This window comes from Camponotus vicinus, unplaced genomic scaffold, assembly GCF_025532165.1.
Source record: "Camponotus vicinus isolate PSW18456_S1 unplaced genomic scaffold, iyCamVici1.0 SCAF_6, whole genome shotgun sequence".
Classification (NCBI taxonomy): Eukaryota; Metazoa; Arthropoda; class Insecta; order Hymenoptera; family Formicidae; genus Camponotus; species Camponotus vicinus.
Genome location: NW_028141978.1, coordinates 3,827,947 through 3,845,005, shown reverse-complemented (window position 1 = coordinate 3,845,005; position 17,059 = coordinate 3,827,947). Strand labels below are relative to the sequence as shown.

The window sequence follows — 17,059 nt, the reverse complement described above, 5'->3', positions numbered from 1 at the left end:
AATTTTATATAGTTGATCGCATTTAGAATTCTATATAATCACTAAAACGAAATAGAGAACAGAACGGCCTTTTTCGCAACCACAGCTTTACCGCCAAAATTTCCCTAGGGAAAAGCTTGCCGTTGATTCGAGTAAAAACACGGGGAATGCAGCTTCTATTTCTTTGCAGTTTCGATATCATTTCTCTTATTGCCTTCTGGCGTATAAAATATTACAAAAATATCTGTTAAAAAATAAGGCCATCTACTATTCTCTATTTTTATTCTCTATTACTATTCTTATTTTTCCCTTATTTATTATTTTCCCTGCTTTTAATAAAAAGAAACGTCTTGTAAGAACATAATTTTATGTTTTCCTAATTTTTTTTTCCATTAATACGCGTAAAGACACATTTACGAGTCCATCTCGATACTGCTCTTTCTTTAAGTCGACCTTCTCATTAACCCAAATTACTAATGTAATCACTGATTTATCCAATGACGCATTAGATCAGCGCTAACGAGAAAATGTAATCTTACCCAATCCAATAATGTCTTGTATTCGTATTTTAATTGATTTTAAAATTCTCTCACACCTTTTATTTTTTAGCATTTAAAGGTGATCGTTTCTTAATAGAAATTTTTTACATGCAACGTTGCTTCTCCTTTGCAAGTTTTATTAAATTAAATTTGTTTATATATATATATATATATATATATATATATATATATATATATATATTTGTTTATAATAAAATAAAATTTATCTATTACAGAAATAAATATAATTTGCATCTATAAAATTCTAAATTTATTAACGCCTCTTAAGTCTACATATTAAATAATTTTGTAATTATACTAATATGAATATCAAAGAAAAAATTGACGCTAACATAATCTTTCAAATGAAAGAAAAGTTTGTATAACATTACGTAAAAAATATTTATACTACAAATATTTATAAAGTATAAATTTTATATATATATATATATATATATATATATATATATATATATACAACTGCATTTATATACATATATAACTTGATTTTTATTTTGATTTTTGTTAAATAAGAAAAGAAACATAGTTGATTAATTAAGATGCATTTGAAAATAAGAAGACGAGGATGAGATAAGAGAATTATCTTTTTATTTATTTCTTGATTTATATAATCATTGATTTACATGATTGTCAAAAATAATTAATTTCGAAGAAATAATTAAAGAATTTTCGTTTATATAAAATTTATATAAAAGGATGTTTATGTAAAGGGATGAATATAAATCTTGGCCTTTCCTTTAATTTCATGTCATCAGGATATGAACTAATACGGTATATTTTTGGTACGTTTACTCTGTTTGCACATAATTGTCGTTGTAATTACGCGTCATGCTAGTCACTAATTGCGATTGCTAAACACGGAGCAAAAATGTGAGTGTCGTTGAATAAAAGCGGGAAATATTAATGAAAATAAAATAAACGCGAAGGTTTAAGCGCGAAGAGATCAAGAGGGTGAAAAGGAAGAATAAGAAATCGCGGAGGAAAATATTGAAATACTTTGCTTATACTTTACTGGTAAAAGAAAATGCTTTTACCGCAATACGATATGTACGAAAGTGAAATCATTCTCCCAGAAACGAGCAATGCACAAAAACTTTATAGCGGTTTCATGTTGATTTTGTTTTCTATGTATAACTACTTTATTGATTAACTAATTAACTTTTTCCTTGGGTAACCTGAACCAAATCAATACCTTGTAAAAAAGAAGATTCTTTAATTTGACCCTCATATTTGGTTTTTCAACATAAGCTTCTTTATTTCTTTCGCTCTCTTTTTCTTTCTTTAGTTGTATACCTTTTTCTTTTACTTTATTTGAATTTTTTTTATGCATTTTTTCTTTATATCTTCAATTTTCACATTTTTATAAAACATAACTGTCACGAAAATAAAATTTTGATTTCAATCTAGTCGACATATCTGTGTATTTATATTAATATTAGAAAAATATGTAAAAGTTCTTTTCTTCGCAAAGAACCTTCGTCATGAAAACTTTGATCTTGAGGGATTACATCTTTTCGGGGGAAAACATTTTTCCTTCTCGGAGTGAAAATATGTATGTCAGGAAATATGTCATTACGATATGGCGCACGTGTGAAATCGCCATGTTGCGCGATGGCGCGTTATTTATCACCGGAAAATACGATGAGTAATTGTTATGCACGCTGGCTTGTCGCAGGAGTGATCTATCCTAATCCACCTGTTGTACTATGATATAGATCATTAATACGATCGTGCGTTAGAAGAAATATCAATATGCAATTTGTACACACACCGCAAAATGAATGGGTATACTTATACAGAGAGACATGCGATTACAATGTAATCTACTAGATTATCTTCCTGTCGAAATTCATCCCGGGATACAGTTGCTATCATTGGAACATTAACGCGATAACCAGGACTGTAAATCCACGCTTACATCGTAATACTCTACGAGAAGATTACGAATTAGTATTCTATATATATATATATATATATATATATATATATATATATATATATGACGTAAATCTTCTATTTTTTCTGCAAGAGATCTGAAAAATAATCTTAGAACAATTTTAAAATGTTCCAGAATTGTGTACAACATTATCTTATTTGCATATTCAAGACGCCTAAAAATAATTAGATTACGTAGGAAAAAGTAATGTAATGTAAATTTAAATCAATATACAGCGTAAAGCTTTAGTTGTTATGAAACTGATTACGCACGCTAGTAGTGGCGCAAATTATGGACTATAAGCCGCGAAGAATATGTACGATCCGTGAATTTAATGGAGGGTGGGTACAGGCGCGGTAATTTTATTCTGGCACGCAGAGGGAGTGGAACAATATCTCGTCACGAAATTTGCGCATATTTCCAAAAAATTTCGACGAATAATTTCGTCCCGAGGAGTAGTAGTCAGTCATATCCGGCAAGTTATGCGATAAAAGTCGCGGAATAATTTGAGATCAGCGATTCACATCGCATCTAAGCATTCTCGGAATTCAGCAGACTTACTTTTTAACCTTTATTCCAGACAGATTCTCTACTTATTTTTTTCCCCTTATAATGTCGAAGCTTTGCCACTCAAAGAATATTCCACGATTTAAAGTAGACGCTGGAAACAATTGGCGATTCCTCGGAAGGATCTTTTGGTTATTTGCAACAAGAGAAGATTCGAATTGAATTTAACAATTGTGAATTTTAGCGAAATATTTATGAGACTAATTAAAATCCATCGAAATTATTCGTGTAACGTGTTGGATTGAAAATGAAATTAAGCAACTGTTTGCTCTTACAAGTCGAATTTTTTGTTAGTCTATTGATTTTCTATATTTTGTATTATCTTATAGTTTATTTAAAGCGGATATTAATATATTCGCGTTCGAAGAGTACAATACCAGGTGAAACTCACGTAAATGCGAGAAAAGTTTCGTCGACTTTTTATTCGTTATAATGAAACGCGGAACTGCTAGCCATCGAAGTTGGAGAAACTTTCGCCTCGCGAATATAAACGTGCAAGGTGTGTGTTTCTATTCCAGTAGGCGCAAATTAGAGTTTTCGTGCAAATGCGACTATTAAATAATATAACACGAGTAATTTGGTAATTCTGCTCGCTCTCGCACTGCTAGAAATGATTTCCTCGTACTATTCTCTGATATTGCTAGTTGCCTACGGGATTAATTCATCATAGAATTGCAAAATCGCAAAAATTTTTTCCGTCAAAATTTTTCTACTTTCCATCCAAATTTTACGCTGGCTTCAATTTACTGTGTAATATGGATTATTCGTGTGTAACTTAAGCGTGCAAATTTGACATATATATTTTTTCCACTTATAAATGTGCAGAACTATTATAATATTATAATTATAATAAATTAAAGCATAAAATTCTTTTTTTTCCTTTTTTTCCTTTTTATCACTGCACCATAATAATATTGAAAATAACGATCGTTAATGATTAAAAGAGCATGAAACAAATTATTAATTTTATTTGAAATTTTATTTCATGTTTTGATACGATCGCGCTTTCTGACAAATCAATATGTTTCAAATAAAGCATCTTGTTTTTTTCATTTATGTAGCCGGGAATGAAATTTTAGTGCAACGCAAATGCCCAACGGTCTGGAAAGCAATATTCATGTGGTTTAATTCGCGCAAAATATTTACTAGTTCTGACGAGTAATTTGTATCTTGTCTAAAACTAATTCACTTTGTCGTATACTCAAATACTATACTTCTTAATCTCTTTATTATCACAAATCCGTAATTAAGAGGAAAACTCGTTTTTAAGAAAGTAAATAGAATTTTATTTTACAATTGGCTCGAATTTGTGCAGTCAAGCAAATTACACGTTACTCGTTTTATTTTTTTATTAAAGACAAAATAGCTTTGCTTATGGAATAGTTCTTCGTTATGCAAAACAAGGATGCAATACCGGAAATGGAACGAGCGAGAACACTATACGCAGAACGTGAAACATCATATAATAGTGAGCGAACGGTTTCATATGTCATATAAATTTTATAACATACAAATGCGACAACGTATATAATTTTATATACATAATTTTATATATAATAGTGAACAACCTTATTATTATCTGTTTGCCATTTTTTCAACAATTCTTCGCCGGTTCTTATCATTTCTAACTCCTCCAATCGAAAGCTATTCTGATTCCTTTATATCGCACGTGGTCATCATTTCGCGTTTTACGATTTTTATGCTCTCTTTCTGCCGTTATCGACGTTTTGATATCTATCGTTCATTGATATTTGTCGACATAGTTATTGTTAGAGATAGTTTATAAAACGATATTGCAATATAACGGAACGTTACTACAATAACGTTATTGTCGGTCAATTGATTCAATAATAGCAATATTTTTTCAAATATCTTCGCAACTAAAGGATAAATATATTATATTACAGACAGTTATAATTTTCATTTTTCAATTTTCAATTTTCACAATAGATATTTTACAAGTTTTACGGTAAAAAACAACGGTTATAGTTTAAGAGATCTATCTTAATAAATTAATCCTTCACATATTCTGTATTGAAGTAGATAACATTTTTCGCATAGTTTCCCAAATTTGAAAGAAAATATATAATAATGTAAACCATATTTTTATTGATCATATAAAATTGCATAAGTATTGTCAAAATTAATTATCACAAAAATTAATTATTATATTACTTTACGTTAATAATGAAAATTATTGTCCTTTCGCTCTTAATTACGCTTAAAATGACATTAAAATATTTAATATTTGTTGAAATTAACCTGAAGAAGTCATTAGTAAATGTTTAATTTAGTAATGCGACTGCAATTGTACCTAATAAACACGGTACATAAAATTATGCAAGAATGATTAATTAAATACGCCTGGCGTAATTTGATGGAGATACGTATACAGTACAGTTTCAGTTTCATTGTCGGATAAACTACTTCGGCACTTCTCTTAATGTAAATTGAGATGAAGCGATGAGAGAAAAGAGCGTGTTTAGGAAAGCGTACCTACGGGACAAAAACTTTTCCCTTTCGTGATTTCGATTGACCTTTTCTTGGCGCGCAATAATGTACGCCTTTGTCAAAGAACACACATTCTAGGTCCTGAAATGAGACGCACGCGCGTCTTTTCCTTTAGATAGTACTATAACTCATAAAAAATCCATCAAGTCGTAATAAAGCCATCGATAAAGGTCTGGATTCTCATATCAGACGTAAAATAAAGAAAATAATATTTTTTTGTGATAAAAATTGTGCTATTAAAATAAATTTACATATAAAAAATAAAAATGCACACGTTAACATATATAAAGTCAGTCTTACCGAAACATTTTTAGGAAAATTAATGTAGTAATAATATAATAATATCTCCATCTGTGAGGATGTATTATTAACATATAATTAATTTTTAAAAATGTATTACAGAAAAACTTTGATTAAAATATATAAATCATACAGTTTCCTTTCTTTAAATTACATTATAGGAAATTTCTAAATATTTCAAGTATTTTTTACTGCTTCCGAGGTAATGATGCTTTCAGCGTGTTTTCGTGATATAAATTATAATTAATTAGTATAGCATTTATTCCTACAGGAGAGTCGCAGGTGCGACCTACGGCCGTTAATGCGTGCTTGGAGGAAGATCCTTATTTTATTCCCTACTTTAAATATCGTAATACTTCCGACATTGCTCCTTAAGCGGATATCGTCCTTTTTCTTGCCTGGTCGTAACTGGAAACTAGGAAGCGAAACAATCCTTTCGTGGTCTACTTTTCGGACGTGTCAGAGGATAAAAGCATGGCACGTCGGTCAGAGGGAGACGCGAAGGGTACGACAAAAAGAGAATAAGGAAACGAATATTGGCTCTCTCAAAAGCTCGCCTTTTAGAATGTCATGGCGAAAAAGTAGTCGTCGTATTACAGCGACAACTTTATTTTCATGTTTCCTCGACACGTTCCATAAAAAACTGGCATTATTCGCTATATCTTCACTTAGCTTTAAAAAAACTCGGCAATTTATAAAAATTTGATCTGCACCTCTCTCTCTCTCTCTCTCTCTCTCGCTAATAAACAATTTCATACGTAAACTAGTAAATATATTAAAGCTATTTTTCTCTTTTTATAAGCATCTTTTTTTAGATAGTATATTTGAAGAACGTACTCCCTATTCGCGAAGGCCATAAAAAAGAAATTTATAACATCAATTTTTGAAGTTGGAGAAACGTAGCATGAAAAGATTGTGGACTAAGCTAAAACATTCTCATTTGTGCGAATCACGTGATTTTAAAGATTGGATGAGAGATATGTTTAAACCTCCCAAGAGTACGGAATATCGCCGCAGGAGTACGTAGTATAATTGCGTAACTTCGAGAATCGTATCCTTCTTGTGCGGCCTTCAGCTACGCTAACATCAATTCCATTAAAGAGCAGTGTAGAAAGACATTATACTTTATTACTTCTTCCTTTGTTGAATGCTGTATGACAGAAAGTATGTGTAATGGTTTTGTAAAAAAAATTCTGCGTATTATATGATATAGTTCTTACGCAAAGGCTAACAAAGAATGTCGATTCAGAGAAAAAAAGAAAGCGAGATAATTGGAATTGTATCGAAAATGACGTTTCAGCTGGTCGCGTATACGGGGTTGAAAGCTAAGTTACGAAAGATTGTTCGGGCATGTTCTGGTGGTTGCGAATCCACGTGAAAGCACGTCGAGTATCTCAACGATGGCAAAAGTAGCTAAACTTTTTACTCCTATTGCGATGCGGGCACTTTGAGGTGTTGTTGCAAAGTGTCAAGGGTTACTGAGAGTCGCCACGTTAAAGGGTTTCTTGCCTAATTCCATTTGATTGCACTTCGCACTTTGGATCACGAAAACTACGGGATAATTTCACGCCAAATGGACAATTCTTGCAAAAAAAGCCGCGCCGTATAATTTGTAGAAAACCATCTGTCGTCATTTTATTCAGGAAAACTCCGTTTTCAAGCTTGATTCATGACGTGACACGTGAAACGGGTCAGGGAATTTACCTAAGGGATAGTTCCGTAAAGTGCGTCGTGAAAGAAAAATCTCCTCGATGTCAGCGAGCTTTCCCGCCGGCTAAATGTGAGCAGACGCGATTATGGTTTCGTGTAATATTGTCGAAGTTATGACGGTAAAGTTGAAAGTTTATCCTATTTTTTTAAGTTAGACTGTTATATTGTAATAACATTCTTTAAAATAATATCTCTTTGTTAATTACCGCGCGAATGTTTTACTAATAGATTTAATTAACGCGCATGTACAATAAAATTATAACGTTTGCATGCAAATCAGTTTTCGGATTATTTGCTTCAAATTACACAATCTCTTTATATGCGAACATTTGAATGAATTATTTCTCGAATGGGAACATGTTTTGTTAATGAATACTTTTCTTACAAAAACGCGAGGAAAATAGAAGATACATCATGAATATACGGTTATTCTAGCAAGTTTTAATATATTTTATTCATGAATATTCCAATTAAGAGAGAGCAAGCATTGTAACGACGATCTTTGATATGATTTTATAAGTATTTATTAAGTATTTATTAAGTCTGATTGAATCTGAATGTACTCGCATAATTCCAGGACTTAATTAAATCTAGAGTGAATAAATTAATATATACATACGTGTGCGCAAAAATTTAGTTTCAATTATTATTTTCCTTTTTTTCTCTTAGAAAATGTTTGTAAGTAGCTTTTCTGTTGTATATTTGGAAAAACACGAGACCAAACATAGAATGAGAGAAAGGGTAGAGAGTAAATAATCCATGGGATTACAGTGCAAAAACGTAATAAAAGTTTTATTATTCCACAAAATCCTATACAATACTAAAGGGAATAATGTGCAATAAAGTAACAAAATTCTAAAAAGTCATTACACACACACACACACACACGAAAGAACATTATTATACAAACATATATCGCATATCCACATAAATCACGAGATATTGAAAGATAACTTTATGTAAACATATAATATGTCCTCACTTTAAAATATTGACTCATATAATCTTCAGGTAAAATTTTGTTATGGATTGTTATTATTGTATTAACTCCTATCGTCGCCCGCTAATTTTTTATCAAGCACTCGAAAAATTGTACATGTCGTATACACAAGTCTTTATTTTAAATTTATATACTTTTACTATACCATTAGACTTTTTTTATATATTTACTTATATATTTATTTATATAAACTTTTTTATACATTTTTTATAACATTTAGACTTTCTTAGAATTTGACAAGAAAATAATGTATGAATTTATCACTTTGATATATATATATATATATATATGCAATCATGAGGATGTTAATGCAAGGGCTATCGCACACAAATTGACATAATTCCATATGCATAGCGTAAGGCTGCCTAAACCAATGAACATCAAACATTAAATCACCATGCTCATTAGTCTAGATGGTCTTATACTATGTATATGCGTATCAATTTGTGCGCGATAGCTCTAAAAAAAGATTGATGATTGTTTGAGAAAATTCGTATTTTTTTTTCTTTTTCTTTTTCTTTTTCTTTTTTCGATTGCCTTAGATATACGATATTTTTCGTATTCGTTTTCTTGGGGTTTCTATCGATGTCTGTTCTGACTCTTGTATAAATGAAATTCTATCCGCAATTTATCGCGAAGAGGTCAGAGGGTTAACGAGACGCGAAACTCGAGTCCCGAATTCTGTAGTATCGTACCCGCGAGGCATCGTATCGTTTCTCTCCGACAAATATAGGCAATTTCTACCGTCTGCCCTTGTCAGTTTGCTTCTCGGACGAATTTAGGCAACACGTTTACTTCTTAGAAAGTTTCACGGCCTAAAGGCGAAAGATTGCTTTGCAATCAAACCATCGTTCTATGTATTGAGTTACAGAAAGGAGAATTATATTGCAGTCGAGGAATTCAATTTGTTTGTTTTAATTGCTTTTGTTCTTTTTTCTTTTTTTTTCCTTATATTTGTTCTTTCTAATTGTAAGTCGTATAGCTATCTGTATATACTTGAGTTATAAAAAGCTGTAAGAGTAATTAAAGGAATGATATATAAAATAGGATTTATACAGAAAAAATTTTATATATTATTTTTAACAATTAAATCATAAAATTACATCAAGAAATATATATTTGTATAGCTTATTATCAATATAAATAATTTTTGCTATTGTAAATATGCTTTACAGATATTTAAATTAGGCCGCTCAGCTAATTTCTATATGTCTAGATATATGTATTTATATGTATATTATAAATTTAATTATAAAATATGTACTATAAATGTGTGTCTTACAAATCATAATCTTATAATATTATTTTTAATTAAGTTAGAAACAGAAGTCAACATTAAATCGTTTTTGATCAAATAAACGCATAGAGGAAATTTATTTTCTTTGTGCTAAATATATCGTACAGCAAAATATAAACATTTTAACATGAACGATTGAATGAAATGTTGTGCCAAAATTGATCTCTCTCATCGTAATAACGATATTGAAAAGATTAACAAGAAAGCGACCTATTATTTCTTGTCTGTTTGTGTTCTTTAAGTCTATTTTATTTTTATTCAGCTTGACTTTTTGCCGGGTCTTTTGTCGCTAACGCGAGTCATTCATGTGACAAATCAACCACACATTGCGAAGTAAATTGAATATCATTTATCGACTTTTTTGCCAGTCTCCACTTCGGACCAGTACTTAATTCCCGTCGCGAGGGTAACCCTTATGATTGGACTCGATTTTTTTTTCAAAACGAATTCGCCTCCCGGATCTTCTTTCGCTTCCTACCAGCCTTTGATAAATTCTCTCCATTAAATTGTCTCAACATCGGATAACGGAGCATAAAAAATGTAAGAAATGATGCGCTCAGTATTTTGCTTTGTCGGAATTAACTGCATTAATTAAACGTAATAGCATCATTATAATGAACCAGATAATGGAGTAATCTCTTGCAAAAGAGCGGTATTCTATGCAGTCTGGGGAACGTAGATAAAAGTAATGAACAGTTTGTGAAGTGATTATTCGCGATGATGTTTTGTTTGCACGTGCCATAATTTGCCATAAGTACATAATGCATCAACGATAGTCTTGTATAGTGCACTCTTTGGAGATGGTGAAATATTATCGAAACGATTTGACGGATGCCGCGCACGTCTCATCGAGGGAAGATTACGGCCTTTAACAAAGCAAAAGCAATATTTCAGAATGAAAGAGCAATTTTTCGACCTTGGAAACGATCCAACGTCTCTCGCGTATCTCGCGCTTATTAAGCGTCATAGCATGTGACGTGGGGCTAATGCTGCAAGGAGAGAACTATACACGGTCCTGAATCAGCAATGGACGCAAGTATCGAAAGTCGATACGTCACGTTGCAAACAGACACTCGCACAAATGGCGAAAATTTTTGGACGAGCCAAGCACAAAGTTGCGTGAATACGAGCCTCCGTGAATACGGAATAATTCAATGTTTCTCAAAGAAACAAACTCAAAGAAAATGGAATAATCCATATTCTATCGATTTCTTTTCCTCTGATATCAACAGCGACTGAAGAGTACTTATCAGGAGAGATATGATTCAAATGTTATAAATTAAGTAATCTAAAAGCAGAGAGAGAGAGAGAGAGATATTTTTAATTTAAAAATATAGCTTCTTTTTTTCTATTTTGCGACGGTTATAATTTTAACAGATTATTTTTAATATTAATAGCGATTGAAATATATAAGAGAGATATGATTTACAAATGTTATAAATTAAATAATGTAAAGGCAGATATATTCTGAACTCAAAACATATGAATTTCTTCTCTTTCTATTTTCCAATGATTAAAATTTTATTAATTAATTTAACTTTACGATATTAATATTATCGAACGTATCTTCTTTGTAAATAAATATTGTTGCATAGCTAATATAAATATTGTTGCATAGCTAATATAAATATTTTTGTACATACATGATAGTAAGCCGAATTGTGTAATTAATGATAATCTGTAAACTTATAATCGTAAATTGAATTTCCCGTAATTAATGTGGACGTTGATTATCGCAAACTACCAATCGATCAATTATTTTATGCTTTGGCGATAGATAGATAATATCATATATACAAGCATAAATCGCGCGCATATTCGGGGCAAATATCGGGAATATTGCACTTTGAGATGCGAGGATAAACTAGGATAAGCTAAATCAACATACCTGAGAATTAATTTATAGTTTGTGAAATCTTCGTGATGCGAGCTCTACGAAAATTTTCCGGGTAATTGTCGCACCGGATCTCCTCTTGTTCATGCTTGGCCAACTTTGTGTATTCTCGACGATGTTATTGAAGGGATACGAGTAGTAACTCTCGTATACACACTAACTTCTAGTATACCAGACTAGCTTCTTCACCGAACACATTCGGTAATTTGACGTTTCATATGTCGGCGCAATCTTTGTATGATACTGCCGATGTTATAGTACTTTTGTATAAAATTTGAAAGCATTTCATAAAATGTTTGATGATTTCATATCCACACTTTTCGTCTAAATGTAGCGCGTAAATATTTTAATTGTCGATATAAATGATTCAAAACATTCTGTAACTCTTAAAAAACTAAAGACTAAAGAAACCTATCTGTCTTATATTAAATATACTTGATAAGTTATATAATCAATGAACTAGATTTACTCTAAATTAATTTTTGAAATATATCTTCGTCAACTACACTTTCATAAAATATATCTTCTAGCTGTTTCAATGATGTAATCTTTATCATACAATAGGAGTTAGAGTTGGACACTTAAAGATCGATTTTTCTCTGTCACCAGCACGCCATCGTATCTCCGGAAATTTACTAGTGGTTCGAAGTTCGTCGGTCTCGATTCTATCAGTCGAGTCACGTCCATGTGTTCTCTTTGAATTTCTTCGTCGAACTTTCGGAGTCGAGCCTTTTCTTGTTTTCAACTGCGATTAATCACGGTTGCGCGTCGTGCTTGTCTTCACATGCAAATTCATCCGCGTGAGAAAATTCACGAGACATTATTCCACCAAATATTTCCACTCTGTCCAATCAGTAGAATACACAATTTTGAGCCTTTTGTTGTCAATCTTTCGACGATTCATGCATTTTACAGCGCGAAAATAAATATTTTGTCCATAGACCATACGTAGTTTCTATCAGCCTTTTGTGATGATAATCTTCGAAACCTCGTGCATATATGTGGACAACGAAATTTGCATGCAATTCGAGTTCCTCGACGGCTCTCGGCCGACTGACCGAAAACCTCGCGACTACCTCGCGCGTCTCCTTTATCCGCGCATGTGCCGCAATGTATAAGAGATTTTAATCAAAAGCCAACAAAAATTGAAAGTGTAATCGAATGTATAGCAGATGATTATAAAAAAGGACGTCTTATCAAAAGTTGAAATCCTCCGAATAAAGACTATCGCAATACGTGATATATATATAACTCTTAACTGGTATTTAATTTACCTTGTATAAACTTTTCCAATCGCGTCATTTTTCTTCAAATATTTGCAGGAGAGAGAGTTTAATTTTAAAATAATATTATAAATTAGACGCGTATATCATATAGACTACAGTATTTAAATAAATTGTGTAAATCTACCTCTAACGGTAATTGTGTAAAGTTAAATAGTGATCATTTATCACGATTTTAAATAGAATAGATGTATCATCTCGTGAATTTGTGTTTTCATTCATTTTATTAAAAATTATTATAGATTATTTCTTTTGCAATTGATAATATATTTCTGTGAAAGTAATCTCACTGTATCTTTGGCACAGAAATAATCGGGAAATTATTATATATTAAAATAACGTCATGAGACTATAAAAACTTTAATTTAGTGACAGATACATTACAAAGCACGGTATAGAGATTGATAATCTTGCACATTAATTTCACTAAGTCTATCCAATTCATCTCATCAGTTTCAAATAAATGCGTAAGAGAGATAGCGTTTTCAAATTTTATAAAATTCGATGAATATGCCCTTTGGGGATGATAATTAATCAAGCCGCGTTTCGTGAATTTACATATAAATCCCACAGATATGTTATTTTTAGTCGAAGAACAATCGTATTCTCTGTTACCTCCGGGGAGGGGATTTTCTGCTGATCGATTTTATGGTAAATTTACAATGGATATGGCCGCGATGTTACAAGCAAATATTCTCAGTCTGTTTACGATTCATGCAGAATGGAGGAAGGCGAAGCCAGAAATTGAGAATTCTGTTATATTACATTTCGGTGGAGAATTTCGATGCAACATATTTGTAACAAATTACCAGTTGAAAATTTCTGTTTGAAAAACAGCTCGCATATCTTTGTTGTTGGCAACTGAGGGCGAAAATTCCTTCTTAAAGAGATATAACGTCGTTGAAACATACGATGCGAGATGCAATTCAGTTTGCTAATTGCAAGGAAGCTGCACCGCCCGGAAGTAGGTTACGTTAAGCCCGGTTGAGAATGCAGGCGGACACACTCATCAAAGTGAATGCGCAAAGCTTATGAGTACATCTGTGTATGTATGTGTGTGCGAGGGAAGTATGTAAATCTGCGCACGATTATGAAATGGAACACGAAATGCAGTGCTTTTTAATTATTTCGTGAAGAATTTAATTAATCACACGCTGCAATATTATGTTTCTAATAAAATAGGGAATCTTTGTGTGATTTTAAGTTATATATGGGACATATAAAAATATAATAATTTACTATGTAGTTTATATCCTAATAATATATATAATCCTAACGATTAAAAAAAAGAAAAAAAAGATATATATATATATATATATATATATATATATATATATATGTACAATAATATGTTGATGATGGCGCATATTTCAAAGTGTTAATTGAAACGCTTAAGTGATAAGCGTGATTGAACACACTTTACATCTCGTTATATATCGAATAGGGCTTTTATGTGCAAAATTCGCTCGCCAATATTGTGGCTTTTATATGTCTACAGGCATTTTGTAATACTCTCAAAGCGGCCTCCCTCTGACATTTCCTGTTTCGATCCAGAAAACCGAATCCTCTCAGATAATTAAATCAATCATAGAAATTTAAAAAAAAATAATTGAAAATTATTATTGTTAATATAGATTAGTACGAGAGCTTTTTATTTTCGAACAAAATATACACGCACACAAGTAACGTTCCGTATAGAAATTAATGTCGCTGCTCAAAACGAGCAATCTAATAATGAATAATAATTTTTAGTGTCGCGACGTTCGTGCACGCTTAATGTCATTATACCTTTATGAAATTAATGCGTCATCTATTTAACCTGAATATTTTCTGGGACTTGTGAATGCAATTGTATTTTTCAAATATATACGAATATAACACATGGGAATATATAATATACGAGTGACTTTTAATTAAACTGAAAGTTTAATTTCAATCGGACGTTTAATCACACGCATTTCGTATCCTTTTAATTGCTACGTTTACGTTCAATGTTTATTCATTGAAAGAGATTCGTACAATAATTAAAGTAACATCGATTTTCTTAATGAGATGTTGAATTTGCCATGTTTTCAAGCGCGTCTTTACTCACAATCAGTTATTGTGGATTTAATCCGGCGTTAGGTACTCCGAGAGTACATCCGGAACCACATCCGACATTTTCTCATGCGCGCGCGCGTATTATATGCTTGTGTGTGTGTGTGTGTATGCGTGTGTGCGTGTGTGGGTGGGAGGTATCGTTGCGATAATGTACATAGAAGCTGCCACGTTTTGTGATCACAAAAACAATTGAACGATATTTATATGTGCAGATTAAACGCTGTCTAGGAAAATATAATGTAAAAAATACACAAAATGATGAAAATACACAAAAAATAGTGAATAACGCCATATGGATGTACATACATATTTTATTTGCATTTGATATGCAAAATTACAAGGAATTATATAAAGTATGACATTGTATAAAAAATGAGAACAAGCAGTTGTGCAAAAATGATTAAAAAATGTAAAATATAGAAAATGCTTTCGTGTGAAAAAAAAATTATTCTATAATCTGGTCTTACTTTTTTTACATATGTTTTATTCATTTACAAAAGCTTTTTCGTTCGTTTTTACGATGTTAGTTGCACTTTATGTATCGAAATTATGAATGGGTATATTAATGGATAGATGGAGTAATATAAAGGGGCCGTTTGGAATAGAGGGTGAATATCGATTTGTCTATGAGAGTATATATGTATATATGTGAGCAACTTCAACTCCTTCAGCAATTTTCTCGCGTGCGTGTTCGTGTCGGACGCCAGATGGTGAATACCAGACTGTGGTCAACTAAAGATTTATCACTCTACGAAACTGTATCGTCAGTAAAAGACATTTGGCTCGGCGTTTAAATCCTATAAATTTACTCTTTAATAGGTGTAAACGGCTTTGATTAACACATAATCTGCTGCAATTATCTTTCGACGCGCTTTAAGCGCTGCCGCGAAGTTTAGCGAAAAAATCATCATCATTCTCGTCCATTATCTTCTTGATGAGATGCTAATTTTATGTCGATATAACTTCTCGTACACTTTACCTCGCGATGCCGTAGCACGTCATAATCCATTAATTAGAACTTTGTCGGCTAATGACTGACCTCTTATAGTATCTCAAATTTCCAGCCCTTTATATTTTCATGTTTCCTTCGCGAAAATGTTTTGAAGAGTCAAAATTACACTTAATGAATGATATTATCCTCTCGCTATCGGGGTCAAAAATGGTGCCGTTATTACGAAGCTTGGAGGAAATGTATGCTCGCCAATTTCTGTGCAAAAAGCGCGCCGTGAATTCTTCTCGCAGTTAGTATTTGCTCAGCACACATTGTATATAACGATATGCTATTGTTAAACATTCTATAAAAACGTTTACTGTTATGAATTATTTCCTATCTCCTTTTTACTCTGTTAATCCTTACTTATAGCAGCAACTATGAAGCGTATATAATAAGGCAGAAATGAATAAGGGAAATGTATTTTATAGAAATTTAAAGGAACCGGAGAGAATATTGCATATCTCTTCATGTGCAATATACGATGATGGTTTGCAGGCTTTGCAAAAATTTTTCGAAATTTCTTCAAATAGTATCTACGTTATTTGCATAATATAATGAAATTGACTTTCTAAATCTAATAAGTACGTTGTGTGTTATATTAGTTTTACCGACTTATCTTTTATAGAGATAAATGACTTATAGCAAATTATTCGGTTGATGAGAAAATATTTAATATATCTCATTATATATATTTACTCTGAAATTTTTCTCAATCAAAATAGCAAGTAAGTTTTCTGTTATTGCACATTTATAAATTAGTTTGTAGTTATTAACAATCTAACGTTAGATTGTTATGACAGATAATTGCGAAGGAACTCGAGATTATTTTCGCGTCTACAACAGATTTGAACGCGGTTAAATATAATATATTGATGTCTGCTTAACATCGAAAATCAATTTGCGACACGCGCCCCTCTTTTCATGTCAC

The 17,059-nt window shown here is 31.7% G+C and overlaps 1 protein-coding gene across 1 annotated transcript in view; it reads right to left on the bottom strand.

Moving 5' to 3' along the window:
- Positions 1-12,789, bottom strand: part of LOC145973568 (uncharacterized) — a 31,665-nt gene extending 18,876 nt beyond the window's left edge. The window contains exon 1 of the mRNA XM_083103070.1: positions 11,749-12,789. The gene's annotated coding sequence lies outside the window, so the exon portion shown is untranslated. The remainder of the gene's footprint in view (positions 1-11,748) is intronic.
- Positions 12,790-17,059: the final 4,270 nt, after the last annotated feature.